Here is a 19894-nt window from a genome sequence, read left to right on the forward strand (position 1 = left end):
AAATTGAAACGGAAGGAACATTGCCAAACTCGTTACATGAGGCCACAGTCAGCTTGACAGGTAAACCACACAAAGCCTCAAAAAAGAGAATTTCAGACCAATTTCCTAATGAACAGTGATACAAATATACTCAATAAAACACTTGCACACCAAATCCAAGAATATATCAAAAACATTATCCATCATGATCAAGTAGGCTTCATCTCAGAGACACAGAAATGGTTTGATATACAAAAATCCATCAATTTAATGCAGCATATAAACAAACTGAAGAAAAAAAAAGCATGATCATCTTATTAGATGTTGAAAAAGCCTTTGACAAAATTTAACTCCCCTTCATGTTAAAAGTCTTGAAGAGATCAGGGATCATAGGCCAGTATTAAAACACAATAAGGTCAATATACAACAAGCCAATAGTCAGCATCACATTAAATAGAGAGAAGCAATTCAACTAAAGTCAGGGATAATGCAATAATGCCTATTCTTTCTGTATCTATTCAATATAGAATCAGAAATTCTAGTAATAAGATAACTAAAGGAGATCAACTGGATACAAATTGGAAACATATAGGTTTTTGGAGATGATATGAGAGTATACAAAGAATGACCCCCAGAGAATTCCCACAGATGCTAAACACCTTCAGCAAAGTGGTTGGGTAGAAAAATTAACTTAAAAAAATTTCAGTAGCCCTTTTTATACAAACTACAAAGGGTCTGAGAAAGAAACATATAGGTTTTTGGAGATGATATGAGAGTATACAAAGAATGACCCCCAGAGAATTCCCACAGATGCTAAACACCTTCAGCAAAGTGGTTGGGTAGAAAAATTAACTTAAAAAAAATTCAGTAGCCCTTTTTATACAAACTACAAAGGGTCTGAGAAAGAAATTAGGGAAACTGCATCTTTCACAATAGCCACAAATAGCATCTTTGTGTAATTCTAACCAAGCAAGTGAAAGACCTATATGAAAAGAACTTCAAGTTCCTGAAGAAAGAAGTCAAAGAAAATATCAGGAGATGGAATATTTCCCATTCTCATGAATTGGTAGGATTAAAATCGTGAAAATGACCATCTTACCAAAATAATCTGTAGATTTGATGCAATGCCCATCAAAACACCAACACAATTCTTTACAGACTTTGAAAGAGCAATTCTCAACTTCATATGAGACACACATACACACACGAACACACACACACACACACACACACACACACAATCAACAACAAAACCAACAAACCAACCACCAGCAGCAGCAGCAGCAATAGCAACAACAATAAGAGCTAAAGCAATCCTGTACAATAAAAGAACTTCTGAAGGAACCACCATACCTTCTCTATAGCTGAACTACAAATCAGTAGTGATAAAAATCTGTTTGATATTAGTACAGAAACTGACAGGTTCATCAATGGAATGGAACTGAAGACCCAGAAATAAACTCACACACCTATGGACACTTAATTTTTGACAAAGAGGCCAAAACCATACAATGGAAAAAGAAAGCATGTACAATAAATGGTGCTGGACTACTGTAGAATAATGCAAATAGACCCATATTTATTACTCTGTATAAAACTCAAGTCCAAGTGGATCCACTAAATCTAGTAGAAGAGAAAGTGGGGAATTGCATTGAATACATTGGCATGGGAAATAACTTCCTGAACAGAACACCAACAGCTCAGGCACTAAGATCAAGAATTAATAAATGGGACATGGAAAACTGAAAAGTTCTGTAAGGTAAAGAACACTGTCAATAGGATAAAATGCCAGTCTGCAGAATGGAAAAAGAGCTTTACCAACCAACCCCACATACAACAGAGAATATCCAAAATATATAAAGAACTCAAGTTAGACACCAAAAAACCAAATAACTCAATTTAAAAATGGGGTACAGAGCCAAACAGAGGAATCACTTATGGCCAAGCAGCACCTAAAGAAATATCTAACATCCTTAGTCATCAGAGAAATGCAAATCAAAATGACTCTAGATTCCACCTTACACCAGTTAGAATGGCTAATATCAAAAACTAAAGTGACAACACATGCTGGCAAGGATATGGAACATGGAGAACACTTCTCCATTGCTGGTGGGATTGCGAACTTGTACAACCACTTTGGAAATCAATTTGGCAGTTTTTCAGGAAATTGGGAATAAATCTACCTCAAGACTCAGCTATACCACTCCTGCCCTTATACCCAAAACTTGCCCCACCATACCATAAAGATACATGCTCCACTATGTCCATTGCAGCTTCATTTGTAATAACCAGAAACTGGAAACAACCCAGATGTCCCTTAAGCAAAGAATGAATAAAGAAAATATGGTACATTTACACAACAGAATACTACTCATCTATTAGTAACAAGGATATCATGAAATTTGCATGCAATTGATTGGAACTAGAAAATATCATCCTGAGTGATGTGACCCAGACTCAGAAAGAGAGCATGGTTGTGTACTCACTCATAAATTGATACTAGCCATAAAATAGAGGATATCTATGCTGCAATCCACAGACTCAAAGAAACTAAATAACAAGAAGGGTACAAGTGCGGATGCATGATTCTAACTCAGCAGGAGAAATTAAATAGAGACTGAAAGTGGATGGTTGGGAGGGGGACTGGATGGGAGAGGAAGTAGGGAGGGAAATCAGCATGGGGGTCAGGTGTGGGCAGAGCAGGTGTGCGGAATTGAATTCCCTAAAGGGGTATCTCTGGTATAAGCCAGTGTCCTAGTACTGGAAAAGCTACTGGGAGTCTATGGAGGTGACACAAGCTGAGACTCCTAGCAGCTGGGTATATAATGACCAGCTCCTATAGCCAGGTGGAACTTCCAGTGGAAGGAGGAAAACACCAACCCACTCACAAAACCTGCTACCCCAAATCTGTATTGCTTACAAGATGGGTAGGAATAAAGATGGAGCAGAAACTAAGGGGATTGCCAACCAATTACTGCCCCAAATTGAGACCTATCCCATGTGAGAGAGCGAATCTCTGATACTATTAATGATACTCTGCTATGCTTGAGACAGGAACCTAGAATAACTGTATTCTGAGAGGCTTCATTCAGCAGTTGATGGAAATAGATGGAGAGACCCACGGGCAAACATTATGTTGAGCACGAGGAGTCTTGTGGGAGAGTAGGGGGAGGGATTGAGGAAGCAAATGAGTCAAGGACACTATAAGAAGACCCACAGAGTCAACTAACCTGGGCATGGGGGGGTGGGGGATGATGACTTACATGTACTGAATCACCAACCAAAGAGCATACTTTGATTGGTATAGACTTAGGCCCCCTGCACATTTGTACCAGATATGCAGCTGCTTCTTCTTCATGTGGATCCCCTAACAATTTGAATGTGCTGTCTCTAGCTCTGTTGACTACCTTTGAATTCCTTTCTTTAGCTGGGTTCCCTTGTGTGGCCTCGGTGGGAGAAGATGCACTAAGTTGTGCTATGACTAGATACTCCAGGGCAGGGTGATACACATGGGAGGGATGTCTTTCTTTTCTCTGAGGAGAAGGTGATGGGGTAATAGAGGGGGAGGGGGTTGTGAAGGAGGGATAGGGGAGAGAGGAGGGAAGGAGGCTATGATATGGGTCTAAAGTAAACAAGTAAATAAATTAATGAAAAAAAAAAGAATTTCAGAGGCAGAAGTGTGATTCCCAAGTAAAACAAATAGATCTTACACTGGAGGAGAAACTGAAGCCGGGCTACCTTTGATGTCAATGATCTGGTAAACACCTCCAAATGAGGTTGCAGTAGCCCAGAGGGAAGGTTCTTTAAGTCAAAAGACCCATCTACAGAGGACAGCCACAGCTGATCTCTGCATAAATCATGGAGGATTTCAGTTACAGCCCAGGGAGGCAACATAAAAATAGGGTGAAATTTCAGACTTGGGGTTCTATTAAAGAACATGTGTTTTGTGCCTTCTCAGGTGTTCATAAATCTCTGCTTCAGATCTTCAGCAACCAGGATATCACCACTTAGGATTTGAGAAGCATAGAATCTAGACATTTATACATAAATATGAGACAAATACTTCAATATTATATGGCACGTCTTCTGGATTTATGCCCAGGAGAGGTATTGCTAGATCTTCCATTAGTACTATGTCCAATTTTCTGAGGAACTGCCAAACTGATTTCCAGAGTGGTTGTAGCAGCTTGCAATCACACCAGCAATGGAGGAGTGTTCCTCTTTCTCCACATCCTCTACAGCAACTGCTATCACCTGAATTTTTAAAAAAATTTTATTAGGTATTTTCCTCGTTTACATTTTCAATGCTATCCCAAAAGTCCCCCATACCCACCTCCCCCACTCCCCTACCCACCCACTCCCCCTTTTTGGCCCTGGCGTTCCCCTGTACTGGGGCATATAAAGTTTGCAAGTCCAATGGGCCTCTCTTTCCAGTGATGGCCGACTAGGCCATCTTTTGATACATATGCAGCTCCGGGGTACTGGTTAGTTCATATTGTTGTTCCACCTATAGGGTTGCAGTTCCCTTTAGCTCCTTGGGTACTTTCTCTAGCTCCTCCATTGGGGGCCCTGTGATCCATCCAATAGCTGACTATGAGCATCCACTTCTGTGTTTGCTAGGCCCCGGCATAGTCTCACAAGAGACAGCTACATCTGGGTCCTTTCAGCAAAATCTTGCTAGTGTATGCAATGGTGTCAGCGTTTGGAAGCTGATTATGGGATAGATCCCTGGATATGGCAATCACTAGATGGTCCATCCTTTTGTCACAGCTCCAAATTTTGTCTCTGTAACTCCTTCCATGGGTGTTTTGTTACCATTTCTAAGAAGGGGCAAAGGGGCTATTATAAATAAGGCTGCTATGAGCATAGTGGAGCATGTATCCTTCTTACCGGTTGGGACATCTTCTGGATATATGCCCAGGAGAGGTATTGCAGGATCCTCCAGTAGTACTATGTCCAATTTTCTGAGGAACCGCCAGACTGATTTCCAGAGTGGTTGTACAAGCTTGCAATCCCACCAGCAATGGAGGAGTGTTCCTCTTTCTCCACATCCTTGCCAGCATCTGCTGTCACCTGAATTTTTGATCTTAGCCATTCTGACTGGTGTGAGGTGGAATCTCAGGGTTGTTTTGATTTGCATTTCCCTGATGATTAAGGATGTTGAACATTTTTTCAGGTGCTTCTCAGCCATTTGGCATTCCTCAGTTGAGAATTCTTTGTTTAGCTCTGTACCCCATTTTTAATAGGGTTATTTGATTTTATAGAGTCCAATTTCTTGAGTTATTTCTATATATTGGATATTAGTCCCCTATCAGATTTAGGATTGGTCAAGATCCTTTACCCATCTGTTGGTGTCCTTTTTGTCTTATTGGCAGTATCTTTTGCCTTACAGAAGCTTTGCAATTTTATGAGGTCCCATTTGTTGATTCTTGATCTTTCAGCACAAGACATTGCTGTTCTGTTCAGGAAATTTTCCCCTGTGCTCATATTTTTGAGGCTTTCCCCACTTTCTCCTCTATAAATTTCAGTGTCTCTGGTTTTATAGAGAATTCCTTGATCCACCTTAGACTTGAGCTTTGTACAAGGAGATAAGAATGGATCAATTTGCACAAGGTTCACTATGTTCATAGCAGCCTTATTTATAATAGCCAGAAGCTGGAAAGAACCCAGATATTCCTCAACAGAGGAATGGATACAGAAACTGTGGTACATTTACACAATGGAGTACTACTCAGCTATTAAAAAGAATGAATTTATGAAATTCCTAGGCAAATGGTTGGACCTGGAGGATATCATCCTGAGTGAAGTTATCCAATCACAAAAGAACACACATGATAATGCACTCGCTGATAAGTGGATATTAGCCCAGAAACTTAGAATACCCAAGATACAATTTGCTAAATGCATGAAACTCAAGAAGAACGAAGACCAAAGTGTGGATACTTCGTTCCTACTTAGTATCATCTTCCATGGGAACAAATTACCCATGGAAGGAGCTACAGAGACAAAGTTCTGAGCAGAGCCTGAAGGAATGACCATCCAGAGACTGCCCCACTTGTGGATTTATCCCATAAAAAACCACCAAACCCAGACACTAGGCAGATGCCAACAAGAGCCTGCTGACAGGAGCCTGATATAGCTGTCTTCTCTGAGGCTCTACCAGTGTCTGACAAATACAGAAATGGGTGCTCACAGTCATCCATTGGATAGAGCACAAGGTCTCCAGTGAAGAGCCAGAGAAAGTACTCAGGGAGCTGAAGAGGTCTGATGCCCCATAGGAGGAACATCAATATGAACTAACCAGTACCCTCAGAGCTCCTTGGAACTATACCAGCAATCAAAGAAAACACATGGCTCTAGCAATATATGTAGCAGAGGATGGCCTAGTTGGTCATCAATGGGAGGAGAGGCCCTCAGTCCTGTGAAGGTTCTATGTCCCAGTATAGGGGAATACTAGGACCAGGAATGGGAGTGGAAGGTTTGGGGACCAGGGGGAGGGGGGAAGGGATAGGGGATTTTTGGAGGAGAGATTAGGAAAGGGGATAACATTTGAAATGTAAATAAAGAAAATATCAAAAAAAAATTAAAAAATTAAAAAGAACTCAAAAAAATATTGCATGGCACAAAGTAAATAGGACAAGTTGGCAATGTAGCTGGGTTGGTAGAATGCTTGCATAACACGTAAGAGATCTTGGTTTGATCCATGGTACTGGATAAAGCAGACATAGTGACACATATTTATAATCCCAGAATTTAACAGTAAGAGAGGACCATTATCTACACTTCCATACTTAGTGAGTTTGAGGTCAGGCTAAGCTGGGAATGGTATCTTAAAAACAAACAAACAAACAAACAAACAAACAAAAAACAAACAAGGAAACTGAGCAACAAATGGAAAAGAAAATCACAAAATCCTGAGAAAAAAAGGAATAATGTTAATATGTTCTGGTAACAATATTAAAATAAGAGTCTTAAAATCCTCTAAAGGCTTGCTGGCATTCTTGTCCACCTAATCTCATAACTGGTAAATTAGAATCCTGACTTGAGTTAGTAATGTGATTATACTTTTTAAATTTCTCTACAAAGCCTCTGCAGCCTCAGTCATGTCTCACAGCACTCTGAGCAATGGCAGCTACCTGAAAGAATTCAGTGATTAACGTGATCAAGCCTGTGTGACCTAAACTTTCACAATCAAGCACTGGATAACATATCGCTGGCACTGAACTGAATGGAAAAGCTTGGTGGTATGGCTGTGTAGGAACATCAAGGTCACCTGATGCTACCCTTTTCTACCCAGACAGATGTGATCTATTGAACTGTTTCTTCATGAATAGTCTTGTTAATTCATACAACTTTTTAGGAAAAAAAGGGACTCTGGAATTCAAGAATTTTGTTATGATGCCCATATAATTCTGTCTGTGAGAAGGAACAAAGGATGACTGCAATAGACAAGAGCTAGCCAAGAAGGGAGACTTTATACAGCCTCATGGTTACCTATGTGTATGCTAAGCCAGAATGGCATTTGAGGGCACATAGTCAATAAAGGCAAGATAGAGGAAATTTTTGAAGTGGCCAACCTGGGGGATGTTGCTTCACAAACTGTACATGGAAAGGAAAAAATGAGTGGCATACCTTATTGAAATTTTGCTACAAACAGATCCCTTGTAGTTAGGTTTTCATTTGCTGCATATTCTTTCCCTAAATCTACAAGTTGGAAGATATTTTATTACTGTTTTCCTAAGCAAAGCATTGTCGTTATGTTTACATTTAACTTTCCATTCACATGCTTCCTAAAATGATGCTCTAAAGCACTCCTTGTTCTCCATTTGACCAGATACTACTTTAAATACTTTCATCTTTCTCTACTCGAGATAGAAAAAGGCTATAGCTTTTATGAATTAGGCTAAAATGACTTCATAAACAACACGTGCCACCTCTCATTTATTAGCTGCCGAGCACTCTGCTGCATTACCATTTTAGTACTTTCCTCCTCATTAGATTTCTTTCGTCATCTAATATTTTTGGAAATATGTTCAGTCTGAAAAGCTCAGCCAAGTTCAGGACACAGGCATCAAAGACAGCCATGTGATTTCATGTCAATCACATTAAATTTACTGTGTGATTAGAGCTGTTAGTATTTGTTATCAGCATATATTTCTACTACATATTAGTTGTGGTATTTTTCTATATTTATATTTGATGCTGTTATTATCCCTTCTGTAGAACACTCCAAAAATACAACTAATGCAGCTTCAGCTACCAATAAGATAGAGAAATATAGACTTTAGGACAAAGGGAGGGACAGGGGGATAGACAGAGGTAAGAGATGATAAATGAAGAATGAGTGAAATAAGAAAAAAAAAGATAACCGTTATAAATGAGTTAAATAGTAAATAGATCTCAATAATTCTAACATTGAAAGCTATAGGCAGCCTGCATACATAAAACAAGAGATTAAGATGATTAACTTTTAAAGGAGAAATTAAGAAGAATGAATAACACAAGGAAAAATAATTTCATTAATATAAATAGAGACTGAGGAAGGGAAAAGAATAAAAATATGTGGTGGATTTTAGAGAACTTAGTAGCTGAGAGTTTTCCTGAAGAAAGAACTGACTAAAGTTTAAATAAGAAAGTTACTAAGTCGTAAGTAAAACCAAAAAACCTCACATCCAACCACAGCACATTGAAGCCATAAAACATAAAGGATCAATGACATCTTAGAAGATACAAGGGATAAAAAGAATGTCCACTTGGGAAAAGTAAATAGGCTTTCTATGGCCAAGAGGTGGCTAGTCAGGCTGAGCTGTACAACAGAACAGAGATTTAATAGATGAAGAGATGGATAGATAGATGGATGGATGGATGGATGGATGGATGGATGGATGGATGGATGGATGGATAGATAGATAGATAGATAGATAGATAGATAGATAGATAGGACAGCTATTCTACATATTAAATATAAAACTCAAAATTCATTTATTGAGCAGCTCTTTCTACACACATCTGTATATTTACAGGTGATGCTAGAGGTACTGCTGATGGTACTAAGATGACTAGAGATGTTAGATGTGTGTGTGTGTGTGTAAGTAGCTCACAGTCTAAGGTGAAACCATAGAGGTATAGATAAGTGAGTTTAATTCTTGCTAATGTTAAAGTAGGCATCCTGAGTACTGTTATTTGATTTCCTATTCCCAGAAAGTAGAAAGACTTCTCCAATGTCACCTAGATTTGAACCTAATGGAACTGGAATTCTAAAAAGAATTTGATCTCACAGTCCACACATTCATCTCCAAAGTGGCACTGAAAGTATATACCAATTATTTGCTAGGGACTAAATGTATATTTCTACAAACATCATTTCATTTAATGATTAATGAAAGTCATTGATGTTACTAACTCCCCTGAATAAAGTTGGTAATCCTCATATAAATTCCCTGAAGTGATGCAGCCCTAAAATGCTGAGACTAAAATTCCAACAGACATAATGTGAGAGGTGAACACACTTTCTGTTCTCATGCGGCCTATCCTGGGTCTTTCAACACTTAGTAGTATAGGTTTCTAAGGAGAGTTCTTATATTATATTTTTAGTAGTCTTCAGAAGAGAACATATCTCTAAGCTTATACATGCCTATGACTGCGATGATACATAAGAAGCACAACAAACATTTCTCAAGAATCCCTCTTTATTGACAGCATGAGACAGGCCCTGCATTTGTAGCTCTACAGATAGCAGAACACAAGTTTGGTTTCTCTCTATCATCATCACTATCCACAAGTGAATCTGCCCCGGTTCCCCTTCCACCCAATGATCCCCAGTTGTGCTGTTTTTTCTGTTTTATTTCTGTTTCAAAACTGATTTGAGAAATGTATGAAGTTCATCATAACTCATCAATCTAACTGGCAGTAGATAAGTGTGGTGGTGATCCTTAATCAGGCCTGATGGACCAGCGTCCCTCCACCACTGCAGAAGAGCAATGTTTACATTAACACTTATCTCTTTGCCAGCTTTCCTAACTTTAGATGTGATAAATTTCTATATGATGTATTTGTTATCACTCTCCCTCACCTTCAGTACTTAACTAAAAATTGTGGGGCCACAGAATTCTATTCAGTGTAGCACTGGATACACAGACTCTGAGCTGGCAATTGTTACTATGAATAAAAGAATGTTGCTCTGTCCTACATGTTAACACACAGTCTCTCTTTATGTGTTTTCTTGCTTTGTTGTTCATGCCTCTGTCAGCTTCCCATGCTCATGGGATTCTCCTATTTCTTGTTCCAGAGGAGCTGAAACAACAGGTATCCACTGCCCAACACATGGCCTCAAATTTGAGTCAGCTTTTATTAATAGAATTGGCTATAATAATCTCACATTAGGACCCTGAAGTGCCAAAGTTTCCTGGAGCTCACTCTGTAGTGTTAGTAAGGTTCCTTGTAGACTTAAGTACAGGTAAGAATAGAATCCTGTTATTTACTATTAGCATATATTCTTGTTTTATTGGCACAATAATTTGAAAATTATGTATTCAGAAGGCACTGAAAACAAGGGTAGGGTCTGGGGAAGTCTATTTGAATAAAAGTTAACTCACAATATATACAGCCTAACACAGACAAATGTTCATGAAATAGTTGTACAAGCCATTGTGTGTCTCTAGCTGCATATGTATCAGAAGATGGCCTAGTCGGCCATCAGTGGAAAGAGAGGCCCATTGGTCGTGCAAACTTTATCTGCCTCAGTACAGGGGAATGCCAGGGCCAAGAAGTGGGAGTGGGTGGGTGGGGGACTTTTGGGATAGCATTGGAAATGTAAATGAAATAAATACCTAATTAAAAAGAAAAACAAAATAAAAAAATGTGTAGTACATACTTGGGTCCTCTGAAAGGAGATGTTGAATAATTATTTTTTAATTTACTTTACATTCTGATCAGACCCCCTCCTTCCAGTTCCACCCTTACAAATCCTCCCCTCCACACCCAGCCTCATTCTCAGAGAAAGGGGTACCATCCCTCGCTGGGACATCCACTCCCATCAGGATTAGGCAATCAATCCTCTCCCATTGAGGGCCAACCAGTTAGCCCAGGTAGGGTCAAGGGGATCCAGTGTCAGGGGACAGAAACTGAGACAGTTTCTGCTCCATTTGTCAGAGCACATGAAGAGCAAGCTACACATTTGCTACAAATGTGTAGGGGGCCTAGGTCTAGTTTCTGAAAGCAACCTGGTCGGTGGCCCAGTCTCTGTGTAAGTCTTCTCATGGTGTCCTTGACCCCGCTGGCTTGCTAAATTCTATCCCCCACTTTTCCCCAAGAATTCCCAAGGTCAGCCTGATGTTTGGCTGTGGGTGTCTGCATCTGCCTCCATCTGCTGCTGTATGAAGCCTCTCAGGAAATAGTTATGCTAGTTTTCTGTCTACAAGCACAGCAGAGTATCATTAATAGTGTGAGGGGTTGGCTCTCTCACTCGGGATATGTCTAAAGTTGGACCAGTCATTGGTTGGTTGTTCCTTCAGTCTCTGTTTCACCTTTATCCCTGCACATGTTGTAGGCAAGACAAACTTTGTGTTTAAGGTTTTGTGGGTGGATTGATACCTTCTCTGTCCTCTAGATATGCTGCCTGGATATAGGAGGTGTCTACTTTGTTCTCTATATCTCCCCTTTGTAGAAATCTCAGCTAGTTTCATCCCCATAGACTCCCCTTATCCTCTCTGTCCTAGGCTTTCAGCTAGTCTCAGAGATGTGCTCCCACAAATTTCCATTCTCATCCCCAGACTTCTCTTGCCCCCTTCTTCCCACACCTGATCTCTATCCCTGTTTCCTTCCTCATCATCTCTCCTACCTGATTTTCTCTCTCTATCCTTTTCAGACGACTATTTAGTTTTCCTTTCTGAGTGAGATTCATGCATCCTCCCTTGGAATCTCCTTATACTTAGTTTCTTTAGGTATGTGGATTTTAGTATGGCTATCTTGCACTTTATGGCTAAGGTCGACTTATAAGTGAATACACACCATACCTGTCTTTCTGGCTATGGGTTACTTCACTCAAGATGATATTCTCAAGTTCCATCTATTTGCCTGCAAAATTCATGATGCCTTCTTCTCTTAGTTTCTTTACAAGTTGCTATGACATAGTCCTTGACTAGAGCACTTAAGTCCTCCCCTTCATGGGGGGCTATGGAAGGCAGGAAGAGGAGATTTACTCCAGTTTTCAGATTTAAAGTGATGCAGTCTTAAAGTTCCTATACCAGGGAAGATATAACAGAGGAGGATAAGGCTACAAGTCACACTGTGCTGACTGTTAGGAAGCTGAGATAGAACAGGAAGTGGGCGTGGCTATAAAACATCAAGGCCCATTCCCAGGAACATATTTCATCCCTCAAAGCTCTGCCTTCTAAAGGTTGTATAACATTCTTAAATATCATAACTAGCTAGGGCTGGATGTTCTAATAAATGAGCCTATGGAGAACATTTTGAATTCAAGCCACAATACTTACATCTTTATAAGTAAACTCACTTCCTTTTTAGTAACGCCATATATTTAATCCATGACAACTGCTGTTATGATTTCCATTTCTGTAATTTTATTTTTCCAACATTGTGCATAATTTATATATATATATATATATATATATATATATATATATATATACACACACACATATATATGTATATATAATAAAATTTCGCTTTTTATTTCCATTTAGTAAGTTTGTCTGATTGATACATATACACATATACACCATTTTAAAAATTATTAAATAGTATTCCCTGGTATGAATTCTGCACTTTAACTATTCACCCACAAAAGGACATTTGTATTATTTACTGCTCTAACTAAATGAATAGAGCTACTTTTATTATTAATTTATAGGTTTTCCCAGAGTAGCAAAAGCAATTCTTAACAATAAAAGAATGGCTGGGGGAATCACCATCCCTGACCTCAAGCAATAGTGATAAAAACTGCATGGTATTGGTACAGAGACAGATGTGTTGATCAATGGAATAGAACTGAAGACACAGAAATAAAACCACACACTTTTGGACACTTGATCTTTGACAAAGAAGCCAAAAATATACAATGAAAAAAATAAGGCATCCTCAATAAACGGTACTGGTCTAACTGGCTATCTGTATGTAGAAGAATGAAAATAGACCCATATTTGTCACCTTGTACAAAGCTCAAGTCCAAGTGAATCAAGGACCTCAACATAAAACCAGACACACTGAATCTAATAGAAGAGAAAGTAGGAAAGATCCATGAACTCATTGTCACAGGGGGAAATTTCCTAAACAGAACTCCAATGGCTCATGCTCTAAGATCAGCAATTGATAAATGGGACCTCATGTAACTGAAACCCTTCTGAAAGGCAAAAGACACAGTCAATAGGACAAATAGGCAATTTACAGATTGGGAAAAGATTTTCACTAACCCCACATCCAATAGAGGGCTAATATCCAAAATATATAAAGATCTAAAGAAGCTAACCACCAAAAAGCCAAATAATCCAATCAAAAAATGGGGTATAGAACTAAACCGAGAATTCACAACAGAAGAATCTCGAATGGCTGAGAAGCACATAAAGAAATGTTTAAAGTCCTTAGTGATCTGAAAAATGCAAATCAAAACGACCCTGAGATTCCACCTTACACCAATCAGAATGACTAAGATCAAAACCTCAGGTGACAACACATGTTGGCAAGGATGTGGAGAAAGAAGAACACTCCTCGATTGCTGGTGGGATTGCAAACTGGTACAGTCACTCTGGAAATCAATCTGGAGGTTCCTCAGAAAACTGAAAATAGATCTACCTAAAGACCCAGCAATACCACTCTTGGGAATATACCCAAAAGTTGCCCCACCATCGCATAGGGGTACATGTTCCACTATATTTATATTGGCCTTATTTGTGCCAGAAGCTGGAAACAAGCCAGATATCCCACGACAGAAGAATGGATACAGAAAATGTGGTTCACTTACACAATGGAATACTACTCAGCTATTAAGAACTAGGACATCATGAGTTTTGCAGACAAATGGATGGGGAAATAAAAAAGAAAATATCATCCTGAGTGAGGTAACTCAGATACAAAAGGACATGCATGTAGTGTACTCACTAATAAGTGGATACTAGCCAAAAACAAACAAACAAAAAACAAACAAACAAAGTACAGAATACTCAAGATAGTATCCACAAAACTCAAAAAAGATAAAAAAAAGCTGAAGGGCCAGAGTGAGGATGCCCCAGTCCCACTTGGGAGTGAGAAGAATGCAATCACAAGTGGGGATGGAGGGAGGGATCTGGAAGGGAAAGTCCATAGGGAGGGAGGTTGGGGGGAGAGAGGAACCTCATCTGGTATTGGGTGAGTGAAAAGGACTGAAGCCCTGAGGACCAGCAGAAAGAAAGGAAACAGGCAACCTAGGGAGACAGGAGGTAGGGGAAGCCCTCCAAAATGCACCAGAGACCTGGGAGGTATGAGACTCTCAGGACTCAAAGGGAGCGACCTTAGATGAAATGCCTGACAGTAGGGAGTGGGAACTTATAGAAAGCTCTGAAAGAATTACAGGGATGAAAATGGATAGGAGCCTGAGGAAAAGGAGGTCCAGGGACAGGCCCAAAGTGGGATCCAGCACAAGGGGAGGTCTCAAGGCCTGACACTATTACTGAGGCTATGGAGGGAACACTCACAAAAAGGGAGACCCAAAAAGCAGCTGAAAGAGTTAGATGCAGATATTTGCACCCAACAAATGGACAGAAGCTGCTGACCCCTGTTGTTGAATTAGGGAAAGGCTGAAAGAAAATGAGGAGGGCAACCATGTAGGAGGGCCAGCAGTCTCAATTAATCTGGACCCCCGAGATCTCTCAAACACTGGACCACCAAACAGACAGCGTATACCAATTGATATGAGGCCCTCAACATACATACACTAGAGTACTGCTGGGTCTGTGTTCATTCAGAGATGATGCACCTAACTCTCAAGAGACTGGAGGCCCCAGGGAGTTTAGAGGTCAGGTGGGGTGGGGTGTGGGGGTTGTGGGGAGGAAATCCTCATGGATACAGGGGATGGGGAGGAGGTATGGGATGTGGGACAGTCAGAGGGTGGACTTGGGGTGGGGATAAAATCTGGAGTGTAAAGAAAGAAAAAAAAAAGAAAAGAATGTGAGTCCTAAAAAATAAAATTTATAGGTTTTTATATAAATGTGCTTTTGTCTTTCTGAGTGAAATTTCTCAGAGTATAATACCTGGATTGTATATTTGTGTGTTTAATGTTTAAGGAAACTGCTGATGAGATGAAAATTCAATTTTTCCTGAAATGTACCAATTTCATTTTTCATCACCCATATAGGAAGTTGCAGCTTCCCTGCATCCTTCCCACACTTCTTCTGCCCTTAACTTGCATCTTCCTAATGGCTGATGTCTTACCCTGTTCTCCAGTATAACAAGATATGTTACAAAGGGCAATTTATAAATAATGGAAGCATTTTTTTATATAGTTCTGGATCTGGGAGAACAAAAAATCAAAGTTGCAGGTAATTCGAGGTGATGAAAGCTTATTCTTTATAGAAGACACCTGCTTGCGTTGATAGCACAGTGAGAAAAATAAAATAAAAGCAAAGAAGGGGTCAACCACCTCCTTCATGCCCTTTCATGAGGACATGCCTCTCATCTTGATTGTTCCTTATACCAAATTACTTTATGGTTCCCTAATGACCTCTTTTCTTATTGCATTGGTTTGTTTCACCATTAATTTCAAGTGGACATATCTTAAACTGTAACAGCTAATGACTGATTCAGAACGTGTTCTGTTCACTTATTGTCTGGTCTTACCCTCTCTTTGATGTGTGCTTGCCTGGAGCTGGATTACTTGTTCTGTTCAGCAGAGTTTGGCAGTTCATTGTGTATTTGTACAGAAGTCCTATGCTGGATATATAGCTCTAAAATGTGTTTTCTTGTTCTGAAACCTTTATTCCCACTGATGGAAACTTTAGCAGAGAAAAGGTTTAAATTTTGATGAGTTTAAAATTGTTGATTACTTTATGTAATAGATTATGATTTATGTATCAAATCTAAGAATTTTTTTACTTTACTACTCAACACTAAATATTTGCTATTATAGTTTTCTAAATATTATTTTAGGCTATTATGTAAGTATATAATGTATTTTTTACCATAACTCACTATGGTCTGTATTTTTTCAACCAATAGAATGTGAAGTGATGATTTTCATTATAACACATTTAGACATGTACAACATTGTATTGTGTTCATATTCTTTCCCTATTACCATTTCTTGCTCTTCCTTTCCACTTATACTGGACCCCTTTTTCTTCTTTTGTCATCTTTCTTCTACTTGGCAGTTTTTAAAAGCTAATTTTGTATAATGTGCAAGGCTTACTCAAGGGTTTTTTATTTAGTTACTTTTGTTAATGGATTTTCAGCTGCTCCAGTGTCATTGTTGAACAATCTAACTCTTGTGGTGGAATTACTTCCTTCACTTGACTGATTTTACATTTTTAAAAATCAACTGAGAATCTTTATGTAGGCCTATGTGGGGCTTCTCTGTTCTGTCCATGGATTGATGTCACAATTCCTTTACTAATGTCAGAGAATGTGGTTATTGAGCTCATGTTTGGAGATCATGTAGATTGACTCTTGTTAATTCTTGACATTTCCCACTTCCCAGGCAATGTGTAGATCATGATACTTACTGTGGTTTTAATAGTGTTTTTATAAAGTATGGCCATCAACTTTAGCTTGTATGTTATGTGGTAGGTTATGCCAATGGAACTCCGTGCGTATCTGCTTGTTCTTTCATCAGTGTTCTGTAATATCTTATAGTTCCCTACATATTGTGTTCAGCTCACACAAAGACTTTCACCCACTTCATCTGTATGAATGGAAATGTACTTATACTGATGTCTGCATTTCAGTGTTAACAGCCAGAATGCAGTTATGTTTTCAATATTTATCTTGTATCATGTAACTGCTTAACTTACTAAGATTATGAAATTTTTAAAAATAGGTTACTTTGGAGTTTCTTATATAGACAGTCATGTCTTCAAGTAGGGACTGGTCTCTATTTTTCTGATATGTGCTGTTTTCATTCCTATTTTTCCTGGTATTGCATTGGTTTAAAACATTAGGACTGTGCTGAAGAACAGCAATGGGAAGAATTATTCAATTATTCCCAATCTTAAGGGGGAAACTTTCAATGTTTTACCACAAAATATATAATATTTTTCTGATGGATATTTATTATGAAGAAGCATTATATTTCTACTTTTGAATAGTTCTGTTTTGCATAGATACTAAATTTTGTCACACTAATTCTGTAATGACAGTATGATCTTTCTTAGTCTGTTAACATGTTAGATTGTTGAATTAATAAAGCAAATTGATAATGAATTAGCCTTGTATTCTTGAAATCAATCCTATTGGATCCATTGTATAGAATTACAATTATAGACTTAACAGCATTTGAAAATGTTGAGTTGACAGGTTATTTTTTATAAATACATTCATGTGTATGTATGCACATGAATTCACACACACACACACACACACACACACACACACACACCCCTCTGACATTAAGATTGGGTATATGATTCAAGTACATGAGAAATAATAAGAGTATCCAAAGACAAGGTAGCTGATATATTAACAAGAAAATGAGGAACATTGTTGACAAGAGACTTTAAGAAAATCTGTAGGACTTAAAAAAGGGTGGTAAGTAAGGATTTAGAAATAAGGACATGTCAAAGGTAATTCATTGCTTTTCTGGTTGCTTATGGAAAGGATATGAGTACTGTTTATGCTTTTAGAAAACATTTTTGGGATGACAAATTCTGGGGATAGTGATAAAATCCATTTGAGGTAGTAAGTAAAGCCATATAATTGTGAAATTCCCTAGGGACTAAAGGAAGGTGAGGAGTGACTGGGGCCTATACTCAATGGGTGTTTAGCTGTATAAGAGTTAGCAAAGAAAGAATGCTTTAGTGGCCAGAGATATAGGATTAAAACCAAGACAGAATGAAATTGTTGAAAGTAAAGTATAGGCACAAAGAAAGTTTTATGAAACAGAAAAGGAGCTGTCAAAATATAAAACAGTGTTTAGGGAGAATTGAAATGAGGACTAAGCCATCTATTGGGTTTGGTGAGAGAGCCAGTGGTGACTCTAATGAGAATGCTCTGGGTTGAGTGAGGAGGTGGAAGCCGGAACAGACTGGGAGATGAGTGGGAGGTGAGGAAGAGAAAACAATGAATATTGACAATCATTTCAAAGTTTAGGCTGTGAAGGGAAAGAGAGGTGCAGGCAGCAACTGGGTGAGGCTGTGGGAGTCCAGGGAATATCTTTATTTTTAATGTGGAAAGGCTTATGCATGTTTAACTGTTTCTATATTGGGCACCTCTATAAGTTTTCATTTATGAAAGATTGCAGAACTTACAAAAATTTTTGTCTATCGTTTTAGAGGCAAAACAGAAGATGTAAGTCATGTGTCTCCCACCCCCAGCATCCAAAACTCAAGATTTTGGAGTCTGTACAACTCCAATGAAAGATGGAAATTGAGAATGGACTCTGATTATGTACTTAGTATGCAGCAGTCTCACAGATACATAGCAAGGTGTGCCTGGGATCACTAGAAACCATTTTCTAAGGTCTTGGTGGTATTTTGTGGGGGGTTGTTTGACTGCCATGATCCTCTCACAGAGACACAATCTTAACAGGATGAGTACCAAGTCTTTAACAAGATTGTTCAGTTATTCATCAAGTTTTCTGTTTCTTTTTTCACAGTCAATCCAACTTATATTTTATTTTTCTCTTTCTCTTATACATAGCACTTTACAATATTCTTAGACAATTCCATTCTCACATTCTCACAGTTCTCTGAGTCAACCATCACCTTTTAAATGTTTATGCCTATGCAGTGTATGACAAAAGAGTGATATAGCTGCACTGGACATTGGCCCTCACCTTCAAATAATCATAATTCAGAAGAAAATGTTTGTGGCTCATGCTGTGTTGTGTAGTTATTTCCTTGGAATTAGCTTACATTCCATCCTTCAGGGGAAAGGGGAACTCAATGTCTCAGAAAGCTCATATAACTTATGGGGCTTCAGATGCTCACAGAATTTCAAAATATGGCCCCTTGCCAAAGTTGCAGAATGAATACACATTTCCTGGGGAAGAGGTGACTCTTCTGTGGAGCTGCCTGCAAGGTGAGCAGGAATTTTCAGGGAAGCAGCTTTTGTGAGCTGTCATCCATGTTGGTGTCACCCATTGTAACTAGCCACAATAAATTCTAATTAAATGGTAATGGAATATTCTCTTTGGTGTACGTTCGTTCAGTGCTCTATGCACATTTGTTTCTATCTCCTCCCCGAAAAGACACACAACAGTTGTGATAGTTATATCCAGAGTCTATGAGAACACAAGGGTAGAAAATAATGACAGAACTGAGCTAGGTCTGGAAAAGTTAAGTCGGTCAAGCAAGGAGTATAGGAAGAGTTAAACACCAAAGCAAGGGCCACATTAGTTGACTTGAACACTTCAAAGTATTAGATGTAAATAAAATTACTAGAAAAAATATAGTCTACATGGATGCACAGAGATATTACTAGGTAAGAAAAGAAGACCAAGCTGTGAAAACTTTGAATACATTTTTCCAGATAACTGACTTTCACCACTCAATGGAGTATACCAAAGAGAAAGATAATCATGGTCAGAACTAATAGCTTTGCATATTTTATGTTGCCTACACTATTTAGTGCAATATTATAAGGCTTGTGTTGGCTTTGACATTGGGCTCTGTGCAATGATGCAGATCAATGCTTTAGGGAGGCACGGAGTATCTTCTCTGCTGAAAAGATCTCATATGTTGGGTAAAGGAATGGCAATAGGAGTCAATTGATG

At 38.8% G+C, this 19894-nt stretch overlaps 1 protein-coding gene and 1 long non-coding RNA gene across 10 annotated transcripts in view; both read left to right on the plus strand.

Moving 5' to 3' along the window:
* Dlg2 (discs large MAGUK scaffold protein 2) overlaps nucleotides 1-19894 on the plus strand; it is a 1973059-nt gene that overhangs the window by 539269 nt on the left and 1413896 nt on the right. The window lies entirely within an intron of this gene.
* Nucleotides 283-2581, plus strand: Gm39048. The gene is made up of 2 exons (XR_869792.2): nucleotides 283-571; nucleotides 734-2581. It is a non-coding gene; the product is annotated as a predicted gene, 39048 (long non-coding RNA).

The sequence above is a fragment of the Mus musculus genome, chromosome 7 (genome assembly GCF_000001635.26).
Source record: "Mus musculus strain C57BL/6J chromosome 7, GRCm38.p6 C57BL/6J".
NCBI lineage: Eukaryota > Metazoa > Chordata > Mammalia > Rodentia > Muridae > Mus > Mus musculus.